This window comes from Drosophila innubila, assembly GCF_004354385.1.
Source record: "Drosophila innubila isolate TH190305 chromosome 2R unlocalized genomic scaffold, UK_Dinn_1.0 1_C_2R, whole genome shotgun sequence".
Classification (NCBI taxonomy): domain Eukaryota; kingdom Metazoa; phylum Arthropoda; class Insecta; order Diptera; family Drosophilidae; genus Drosophila; species Drosophila innubila.
The window spans coordinates 18902825-18914784 of NW_022995374.1; the positions used below are offsets into that span (position 1 = coordinate 18902825).

An 11960-nucleotide genomic window follows, 5' to 3' on the forward strand; every position below is an offset into this window, starting at 1 on the left:
TATTAATTTTGTCACGAAATTTGTGAAATTGTTACTTATATGAACAAATATTCGATACTAAAATATCTCCGAAATTCCATTTTGTAAAGAAAGATAACAGAGTAGTTAAATAAACTAATCTTTGGTACATAAAAATAGTAAAAGATACTATAATGAAGGCTACATTTTCTACGCTTTAAGTTGTTCCACGGAAATTGTTAAATTTTATCATCGTAAAAGTGAGTTCAAAGAATGGATCTCAATCTCCAGTTTCCACTTATTTCTTCTCTAAGACCTGTAAAATAATTAATGTTTACATTTCATGAACAACTTTATAAATTAATTTAAATTACGACCATTACGTTTCAATCTTTCATTTTCTACATAAAGGGTTGGCAACTGTCCGCTGTTGATAGGATGACATGATTAATTTTGGGTATAGATTATGGAAAAACATTATCAAGCTCATAGATAATCTAAGCAAAAGGATTTTACAACATTTATTTTCTCCATTAATAATGAGTCTAACTTGCCTTTTAAAGAAATTTATATACAGAGAGTTCTTTTTTGATATTCAACATTTTTTCCTGAAAATGTGAAAATGTTCCAGATTTGTTATGATATTTCAATAATTCAATAATTATGTCTTACTATGACAGGAAGTTCAATGTCCACGTTAGAATAAGTAAAGTTATATTTCCTTAATCGTTATAACGAATTAAAAACAAACCTATCTGAAGATGGAGTATTTCATATTATAGCGAAATGGAGGAATTTATTTGAATGACATGCAATTTAATTCTTGTATTCTTCACACGTGGAAAGAAGGAAGCATAAAGATGCAGTGGAGATAGAGAAAAGATTTCATAAATGTCTTGATCTATCTATGGTATTTAATCTCAACTCATAAATCAAATTGAATCTACTAAAGGTACCGACTACCCGATGAGATGGGATCACTTTCGTTACTAGATAAACATTTAAATGAGACGAAAGCTCATTAAATTTGATGTTCAGCATAGAAAGTCAATCTTACAGATACAAATGTACATATATTATGCATATGAGTGTGTGTGTGTGTGTATCTAAATAAGCAGTATCTACTACAAAGGCCTTCATTTGCGTTATTTACAAAGATACAAACAAACAAACGAACGACAAATAACTCAATAAGTGTGAGTGTGAGTCTGGATAGATCTGCATCTGTATAAATATAGCTAGATACGTACATATAATAAGTATCTCTTGGATACTATGTAGTTGCCCAAAGAGCTGGCGACTTAAAGTAAACAATGAAATCATTTGAATCGACGGATCCGACGGATGTTTACTTCTCCATAAAGCATTATAATCAGTCCAAAAAAGTGTGAGTTTATTAATTTCAGAAATTCAGAAAATATTATTATAAGATAAACAAATGTTTAGTGAAAATGTAAATTTGATTAAAAAAGTGGAACTGACCTTATGATAATGACATTAATAATGATGGACTTAAAAAAGACTTTATTAATTTTGCGAAATTTTGTGAATATATTTTTGATAATAAAATCAACAAATTCAAATGCAAAAATTAATTATACTAATGAAAATGATATTGATGATGAAATTTGACTCTGTAGACTTGAGTTAAAAACAACTTGCGTAATTTTGAAATAATGTATTTGATAATGAAATAAACAAATTTAAATGCAAATGATAATTTAAATGAAAAAATTAATTATACTAATGATAATGATATTGATGATGAAATTTGACTCTGTCGACTTAAGTTTAAAACGATTAGTGCAGTTTAATTTTGTCTCTTCTCATCTTTATCAACCATTTTTTATTGGCTTTACGAAATGTGCTCGTTTTTCTTCTTTTTTTTAAGTTGAAATTTGATACTTTTCCGTGAATATTTCGGATGTATTCATTGCGCTGTTTGCTCGTCGTCCTGAACCCGAACACGAACCCGAATCCGAATCCAAAGACAAACAAAGTCTGTAGTGGATTTATATACGTATAACTCTGGCGATTGCAGAGGCAGCTGGGAACTGGAAGGCGGAAGAGTGGAATTGTGGAGAGTGTAGAGGGGGAGGGAACTGCATGACAGCGTCTGAATTTAGATGCCGATAAGTAAAATGTATCTGCGGCAAAGTCGAGGTGCAAAATTCAATGCGAAAGCAGCCGCAACTACAACAACTAGCACAATACCAAAAGAGTCGCTAAGAAACTTGCATAAATGGAACCAGTTTTGAGGCCCAGTCACAGAGGAGAATGGTGAACGGAGAACGGAGAGGGAGGTGGAGAATAAACTGAAGCTGTAGATGGGGACGGTGGGGCGCGGGCAAAGCCGGCTTCGACTTTAGTTAGCGACAGCGACGAATAAATTTATGCAGCCTAAAGCGCGTTTTGTGGCCGAACCATTCGGCATATGGGACTGGCCAGGGAGAGGGAAGTACAGAGGGGTAGCAAGGGGGTACAAAGCGAGCCAAAACAGAGACAGCGACTGTTTAGACAGCAAGTGGAGAGAGTGAGTGAAAAAGAGAGCAATGAATGGCTTTGGGAATGGGCTTTGCAACTAAAACTGGGACTGGGACTTGGACTTGGACTGAGACTTGAAGCTCCATATCAGAGCCCAACTTCAACTTCCCTTACCGACCTAACAGGTCGCGCATACCGAGGAACGACATGTGAATATTAATGTTTGCCGCCACAACAAAACGAATTGGAAACGAATCGCAAAACCCAAACAGAGACTCCAACTCAGAATCTGAATCAGACTCAGACTCAGACCCGGAGACTCAACCTCAAACTTGTGACAATTTCAGTGTTTGATTGTAAAATGATTCGCACTATGTAGATACATTTGAACGAGTAGAAACGCGGCTTGTTTAGTGTCTCAAAACAAACTTGGACTTGCTCAAAATATGGAATTAAATGATTTGAAAAACTATTTAAATATTCAAAAGGAAACTATAGAACTTAAGAAAATACTTAAGCTTCTAATTTAATGAAATCAAGGAATTAAAGAGGAAATTTTATTATATAAAAACAAAGTTTAGGTATAAAATTTGGGAAATTTTATATTTTAAATAAACTTAGAAATTATATGATGTATTCCAACGACCAGTGATATAAAATTGTATTTAAAGAGTTTAAAATAATTAGAAATACTAGAGAGAGAAAAGTTTTTTTATGTAACAAAATTCATTCAATAATTTATATTTATATGTTCTATTACTATTATCATGTTAAATTTATATGCTTATTACTTTTGAAGATACTAAAGCTTTACAATTAGGGAAGCTAGGGTATTTAAGAACGAATAAAATGTAGAAACAAAGTGAAAAACTAGAAAATGTATACAAGAACTTAATTTGAAACTGGAGTATTTTATATAATATAACTCAAACTTGTACTTAAACAGTTTTAAATGATTAATAGCTGATAGAGGACTTAAGATTATTTATATAATTAAGTAAAATCAATAAGTTGAATGAGTTGATAAAAAGTAAGTTAAGTAAGTTGCGAAAAACTGAAATTTAAAACTAAAAAAATGTAAGTGGCTTTCAACTGAATAAAATTAATTTAAATTATATTCTTATATTTAAAAAATTTAAAAAAAAGTATGAAATATATTTTTCCTATTAATATTGGTATAATCATGGTTATTTATGTAACTATTGTTAAAATTAAATAAAATCGCGCTTGAAAACTTAAATCTTAACACCTAATAAACAAATTCATAAATGGAATGAAACAGCTTACTTAAAGAGCAACCCTCGTGCAGATGAATATAAATTTGTATTTGTAGTTGAATTTCATTTATTTTTATTATTCGTGCAATTCTCTGATTTCGATTGCAAATTGCAAATGAGAATGCGACCAAGCAACAACATCAAACAACAACAACAAGTAGAACAACTACAGTAACAACAACAACAAGGAATATGTGCGTGTTAAGGATCAAACGGGTTTCTTCTACATCTCGCAGACTCATTGTCAGTCGTACGCCTTGACAACTTGATAAAGATTTCATGCCTTTGATTAATATATTAAGTCCCCAAACGGACAACGGGAACGGCAACAGGAACGGGAAGAGGAACAGTAACAGGAACGTGAATGTGAATGTGAATGTGAACGGAACCCGAACAACAAACCGACGGCAAACACCAAACACACACACGAAACACGCAACAAACTGCTGGCAAAAACAAAAGTCCCGTAGTTTGTTGCCAAAGGTGTGCGAAGAGTTTAGGACATGGCCATAAATCAAGTTGCTTGTTGATGCCTCCGCTGGGGAAACTTGAAGTTCCGCTTGTCTAATGCGAGTCCGTGTCAATTAAATAGAATTGAAGTTCACTTGATCAATTTGAAGTGGATTTCTCCAGCTCAACTGGCACTAACGACCATCGGGGAATATACGTAATACACATGCAACAAATTGTTTCCGAATGAATTTCATTAATGATTTGCAATAAAAATATGACAATGCTCGAGGTTTTTAAAAGTTTAGTAAATAATAAATGCTTGAATAATTTCAAATGTAAAAAAATACCCATTGAAAAGTATCTCTTATTATATTTACTGTCTTGTTTAAAATACTAATGAAAACTCTTATTGATTAAAAACATAAATGACAACTGTAATGAAGCATTTTAATTATAATCAAATAAAAAGTAATGAGTAAAAATAGTTACTATAGAACTAAATATCTTGGTAAGACTTACGAAATGAGTTGTTCTACAGATCATTACAATTGTAGCTCCAATTTTGGAATATCCAATGTAATTTTTAATGAAAACTCGAAAGACTGCACCAATAAAAACAGTAATGAAAGCTTTGTATACTTAATATATAGAATGTTGAGCGATTGAAGCTGCACTATTAACAATGAAATTGTTCTCTAATACGAATAGATATTTGGTTTAACAAACAGCGATGAATACTCTAATGATAATTTTGCTTAATCACTATGTTGAAAACTACGATTGGAGATGCTCAATTAACACCAACAGTGCTCACAAACACGATAATTACTTGCTTAAATAAAAACAGTAATGTTCTAATGAAATTTGTATACTTGGTATTTAAAAATCTACTATTGGAGATGCGATTGTTAATACCAAAACTGTAGAGTAAATACAACTAAATATTTGTGATATATATGAAAATAATAAAAAACTTTTATTACTTCTTTTAGTAAACTTTAATGAAAATCCTTATGAAAATTATTTGAAGGATTACATATTATTTGGATCAATAGATTTTTTTTCGAACTTGAATAAAACAAAAATAATATTAACATAATATAATTATGAATAACTTAAGATTTCGTCTTCTTTACGTTTTCATCGATATATGTGTGTGTTTTTGTGTGATGATAGGTAAACGTATGTCAATTTCCACTTGGAAGAGTGCACAGAAAGCACTCGGCTAAATTGTTGTTGCCCAAGTTGAGTTTCTTGGACTTGAACCACCCGAACCAATCATTAAATGGCATAATTGAAGCTCTGGGGAATCAAGAGGACGAGGCCACAGGACGAAATCACAAAATATAATGAAATAAAAAGTCGCATAAAATGGAAATGACAAAACAAGAGGGTGGCCGGAAATAAGGACACAGCGGCAATGTAATGGAATAGAACAGAAGGCCCAAAACGTCAGCCAACCCCAAATGGAAGCAATGCAACAACAACAACAACGGCAACAACAACCGTAACAGCAACAACTGTGCAATGTCTGTAATTTCCTTAGCACAAAAAGTCAAAAGCAAACACACAATTCTGTATGTGAGTGCAACTGTGCATGTATTTGTATAAGTACTGTATATGTGTGTGTGTGTCTGAGTCGCCTCAAGCGTTGGCAAGCACACGAACGAGTGTAAAGCACGCGCCAGAAAGTTCTGAGAGAGTGTGAGAGAGGCGCTGTGGACCACCCACTACACAACAAGTGAGAGCAAAGGCAGCGGCAGCGGCAGCAGCAGCGACAGCGGCAGAGGAAGAGCAAGCAGCAGCTACAACGAGGACAGCGCATCAAAATAGAAGAAAAATGTTTTATGCTTCAACTTTTTTCCTTTTTTGGTGCTCTTTATGCGTAGCCCCCTTTCGGCATTGCGCTCTCCTCCTGCTGCTGCCGCTCAGCCTGACTCTCCTGGGCAAATATTTAATTTTTATAAAGCCTTCATGCCGCTCTGCCTCTCACGTTGTAACTGTGTGTTTTTGCCTCTGTGTGTGTGTGTGTGTGTTTTAACATTTTGCCTGGGCTTTAAAAATATTAAAGGATAAACGCGCGCACATAAAGCTCGCATTTTATGACTGCCAATGTTGGTCGTGTTCGGGTTTCTTTTTTGTTTTTGTTTTTTTTTTTTTGGAATTGGGGTTTTGGGTTCCGTTTCGGCTTCGGGCTTTGTGTGTTTGACATTGGGATGAGCCGCAAAAGTTGGCGGCCAGTTTCAGTTCCCCGTCCAGTAGCATTAATGCCCCAAGGGGCCACTTTTAAATGTGTGTGTGTGTGCGTGTGTGCTTGTGTATTTTTGTGGCGCCTCAATTTGCCCTCATCAATTATTGTTGCAACTTGCCGCGTCACTGGTAATTGTTAATAAAATATGCATATGTATACGAAAGTGGTCCTATCATTACACGCCTCACATTTCAATTCGAGCTTCTATTTAACTATTTTCTGTCCTTGCGAATGACCATGTCCGTGTCCTTGTCCATGTCCTTTTCCCTGTTCCTCTTCGTGCTCTGTCCGCTGCGGCACAATGTGCGTGTCCTGCGTACTGCGTATTAAGTTCTCCACCTTTATTTATAAGACACAAAGGTCGCAGTCCATTCATTAGGCAGGCAAATTAGGGTGACCAACTTTAAGAAACAAAAATTTAAATACAGTTTTCTTATTATGAATATTGCATGAAATTGCTATTATACTATTATTAAAATCACGTAAAAAGCAAGTTTATCGATAAGAATTGCTCTTAAAAATTGAATATTAAAATTTCCTTAAGAAAAAATATGAATATCGCTTAAATTACAGCCTGAAATACACTATAGAGTTCAGTAAAGTGTAACTTAAAGATATTTTGCATAGTCGTCTACGCTCTACTCTAAGAAGTCTATAGTGTATTTAAGGTTGTACTCTAATATTAGTAGCAGAAAAATATTTTTTAAGAATGTATACAATTAATACGCCAACGCTGCATAAAATTGCTCTTAAAATAATTATATTTATATTAATTAAGTTGAACATAGCCTGCAATTTTTTCTTTACTAAAAATATAAAAAATAACGCATAATAAGATGTGACTAATGCATAATATTAGAAAATAAATAAAAAAAAAAAATCTTAAGTATATGTATGACTAACAGTTTATATTGCTCTTATAAAAATATTTTTGAAATATCTTTGAATAACTATTATATAATTTCTAATTATTACCTAACTAATTTTTTCTTAAATTTTTTTTTAACAGTGCATAATTTATATTTAATTTTATTTGTATTTGTAATCTTTAACTTAATTTTTATACTTGGTAATTTTTTCTTCGCCAACTGCTTTTAGTCGTGCATAAATAAATTAGCATTATAATATTGAAATATATATTAAACAAATATAATAATATTGACTTAAGTAACTTAAAAATAGGTTATAATTATCGCATCAAATTACTCTGATAACGATTAGAATTAAAAAATGAAATTGTAAATGTAAAAAATAAACAAAAAATCCTTCGAGCCGGAGTCGAACCAGCGACCTGTGGATGTCTACCGTGTATTTCTACCCTCTACAGTCCATCGCTCTACCAACTGAGCTATCGAAGGTCAACGAATGCCAAGTTCCCAATCGCATTCCGCTGATGCTAAACAAAAAGCTTCGACAAAAATGTCGCTCACTAAAAATAAGTATATTCAGCAATAAAGATAATGGAATGCAAAGCAGAGCAACAACAAAATACAACAGCAAAGTCTGTTTTTGTTGTTGTTATTATTGTTAGTATTGACGTCAGCTGGTCACCCTAAACAATGCATACAAAATGGAGTAGCTAACGCCTGTTTCGTATATATGTATGTGTGTGTGTTTGTGTGTGTGTGAAGGGCATTCAGTTCATTCCAAAAAAGAAGCAGCAGCAGTAAAAAGCAATTTCGAAAAATACTAAAAGGGCACGACGCTAGCTGCGGTCTCTGCGCTCAGCCTCAACCCAAGCGCAGGCAGCGACAGCAGCAGCGGCAGCGACTGCGGCAGCGGAAACATGTTCAATTATCGCCGAGTCGAAATGTGCTTGTTGTTGTTGCTTCTATTTTACCCCGTTAGAAACACTCGCACACTCAACCACACATACAAAGCCTACGAAGAGAGCGCTACAAATGCAGAGAGCAAGGCAAACAGAATAAAAACAGAAGAGTGTGGGATTAAGTTAAATTCATGCAATGCGGTCGTTCTCTCTCATCCGTTGTTTGACGCTGATGTTGATGTTGATGTGTTATGCTTTGCACACCCTTTACAGCCCCCAGCGGAGAGTGGAGAGAGAAGCAGTGAGGAGTGGGGGGTTAAACGTAGCGAACTGTGTAACATATGGAATTGGCGTGTCGACGCTGACGAGCTCTCATCTTCCTACTCTCATATGTATACGTGTGCGTGCTGTGTGTGTGTGTGTGTGTGTGTGTGTGTGTGGGTGGGTGGTTGGGCGCCTGCCAGTTGAGTGCTGCTCCAAAGGGGGCGGCGTAAAGCACTCAACTCGACAGCAGCAACAACAACGTAAAATTCGTAAAGCGCCCCTGGGAATATGACGATATAATTTATTTTTAATCTCTCGCCTGTTTCACTCGCTTTAAATGTGAGCAAGAGCTTTTTATTTGGCCATTTCGCAAGCGTTGCAAAATCGCCTGGTGCTTAAACATTTGGCCAACTAATTAGCCTGCGGTTAGGGCGGATTCTTCAGTGACGCAGTCCTCATATCTCCCAGTGATCCAACATATTGACAGTTATACTTACTGTTATTAAAGCGAGCTGACTTTGCTGGACTCTCTTTTCCTCCCATTATGTACTATATTTTGCCTTTATTAACTATTTACGTTTATGCGCTGTATATGTCATGGAGTCTATCGGGATTCTTCACTGCGTTTATAGGATGAAGATTTTGACAAATTTTCCAGGAATCCATCTTTTAACAAAGGCGTTTATTCAGCTCTTAAGACTTCTAATATCAATTTTATAAAGAAATAAAAAAAACTCGGCTATTATGATATTATCTTGACATGAAGATAGTTTTTTGTTTAACAGTACTACATTCACTTAAGGCTGAAAGTACCTAAAGTTATTTTCATACATATTTTTTTTAATATATCCGTAATTCTGAAGACTAATATATTGTATTGAAATCTAAATATAATTTGAAAATTGAAGATAAAAGCATTCAAAACCCAGCAATTCGAAAGGCTATTGAAATTACAAGTCTAAAATTTAAATAATAAACAAAAGATTAAGTAGTTTCTGTCTTTTTATTTCGTTTATGCGTTACAAAATTTGTGTAAATATAGTAAATATAAAATTCAAACATTGTCATACAAGAAGGTGAAGTCAACAAGTATTCATGATTATAATTTGAATGATTTGTGGCTTTTACTAACATACTTATAATATCTGTATAACATGCCGTGTAAACGAAATAGTTGTTGCAAGTTGCAGGTTGTCAGGCTCACATTGACAATGGGACGGCGTTGTGGCGACGACAACCCCCAGAATGGCCCAATTGACATTTAACGCTGCCTTTGACCCCGCTGTCCATGCAGCCAGTTCCCCACTCCCCTTGCCACCACTTCCCACCCTTCCCTTTCCACTTCCCCTCGCTGTCCACTTAGTTACAAGCTTGTGTGGTGCTGTCAGTTGTGGTGGTGGCGGTGGTGCAATTAACCGCAAAGGTTTCCTTTTGTCACTTGCTTTCTCCCCGTTCTATTAGCGTCTTCTGTCCGCACGAACGAACAACGAACAAGTCCGAGTACAATTCCGAGTCGAAGTCGAGTCCCGAGTTTGGGTTTGTGTTTGTGTTTGAGTTGAGTTAAGTTGAGTTCGTAGGGCCTTTTCCCTTTAGCTTTAAGTCATGAAATAATAATAGGCCTGGGCGTAACTTTAATAGCACAGTTATTAACTTTTCTACATTGTCAGGAAGTGGACAGCCATCGAAATGATTGTTTCACTACACAATTGCGATAATATTGTTTTCGGTTATCGCTATCATTATTATATTTTTGGGTTTCGATATAGCTCAAGGCTCTGCACTGTGGCGTGACAGTTCCCCAGGTCTAAAAACAATCATAATTTCTTTATTTCCCTTAATAACCTTTCAGAACTTCCAAAACATTTTTATTACAGCGTTAAAACTTTGAAAACTTTTCTTTTTATAACAATCTTCTTTTAGGACTCAAGAACTTTACATTAAGAATAGGAACGATAGAAATCTATAATCTTACAATATTGCACCTATTTCAAACATACTTTTTATTGAAATGGAATTTTCGGCAAAAAAAAACAATTTTTAAAATCTTATAATCTTTATAAAAACATTTTCATTAGTCTGAAAATACGTTCAAAACCCTTTTATAACAAAGATTATGCAACTTAATGTTTAATACAAGAATGATCTATTATTAAACTACACTTCACATTTATTAACACACTTTTTAATTAATTGGCATATTGTCAACAAGAAATAGCCATTCAAATTTCTTTATATTCCTTGACAATCTTATAGCACTTGAAAAACATTTCCATTACTGAGAGATATTTAAAAATTCTTCCTTTTTAAACTTAAACTGTGATGTGTCTGAAGCTTCATTGGCTGTGTGTTGTCATCATTGAAGTGACCTTCATTCGTCAGCTGGCAATAGGTAAAAGAAAATGATGAAAATGCTGAAAATAACATGCAAATTATAAATGAGAAATGCAAATATTCAAAATTGTAATTGAGATTTGCAATGTTATTTAATCGACACTCGACGATATCACTTAAGAGCATTATGAAAGTGAGTTTGAAGAGGGGAGGGGAAGGGGGAATTAGCTAATCAATGTGTAGTAAGAGTAACTAAACAAGGCAATCAGTAATGCGCAATAATCACATTTTAAATATGCTCATATGAGCACGTGAATATGTAAATATGTATATGAATGTGTTTATTGGTTTTATGGCCCAACAACAACAACAAATACAACAACAAGGAGGCAACAGGCTGAATGCAAAATTCGAGTCGTAAAAAAAAATAAAAGAAAGTCATAAATTAAATAATTAATGCAATAAAATTTTATAAATATTGCAAATGTGTTTTTGTTGCACATACCACAGCGTGTGGTGGCAAGCAACCAGTTTATTGACTGACAAAAACAAAAAAATAAGCAAAACATAAGTGAGAAATGCTTGAGTGTAAAGTGCACGACTAGCAGATACCCTAACAATTCAAGAAACACTGAAAAGTCGTTATAATATGTTTCGCTTTTAATACAAATATTATTTGTAATACCAAAAATCCAACTCTAAATGAATATACCCATTTATTTTAGCAGTTCTAAATACGTACAGAGTATATAAACAAATGCAAAATGCGGCCTTTGGTTTTATTTGCCAGCCACCGAGTACAGACAAAATTGAAATCGAAATGCAAATTAAAACGATCAATAAAAATGCAAATATGTCAATAAAAGTCAAATGCAAATTTTCGTTTTGTTCGCTTTCTGCTCGTTTTAGCTCGTTCCATGTTCTCGAAAAGTGACGAACGATAAAAACTGAAAATGCTATCGAATAAATATGAAAATATCTGTTTGTTTGTATGCCAAGCAGTATCAAAAGAGAAGGAATAGCCAAATAGGGCGTTGAGGAGGTGAGGAGCAGGTAAGGCGTTGGCTGAGAGGCAAGCGGTGGGGGAGGGGTAGTGTTTGGGGGACGTGTGCCAAATATAGCGACGATCCAACGATCGAGACGATTGTGGTTGTTGTTGATTTTTATTTTATAC

General features: G+C 34.4%; 1 non-coding gene across 1 annotated transcript; it reads right to left on the minus strand.

Moving 5' to 3' along the window:
• Positions 1–7686: 7686 nt before the first annotated feature.
• Trnay-gua lies at positions 7687–7781 on the minus strand. Its single transcript has 2 exons — positions 7745–7781; positions 7687–7722 (listed from the first exon to the last, which is right to left on the minus strand). It is a non-coding gene; the product is annotated as a tRNA-Tyr (tRNA).
• Positions 7782–11960: the final 4179 nt, after the last annotated feature.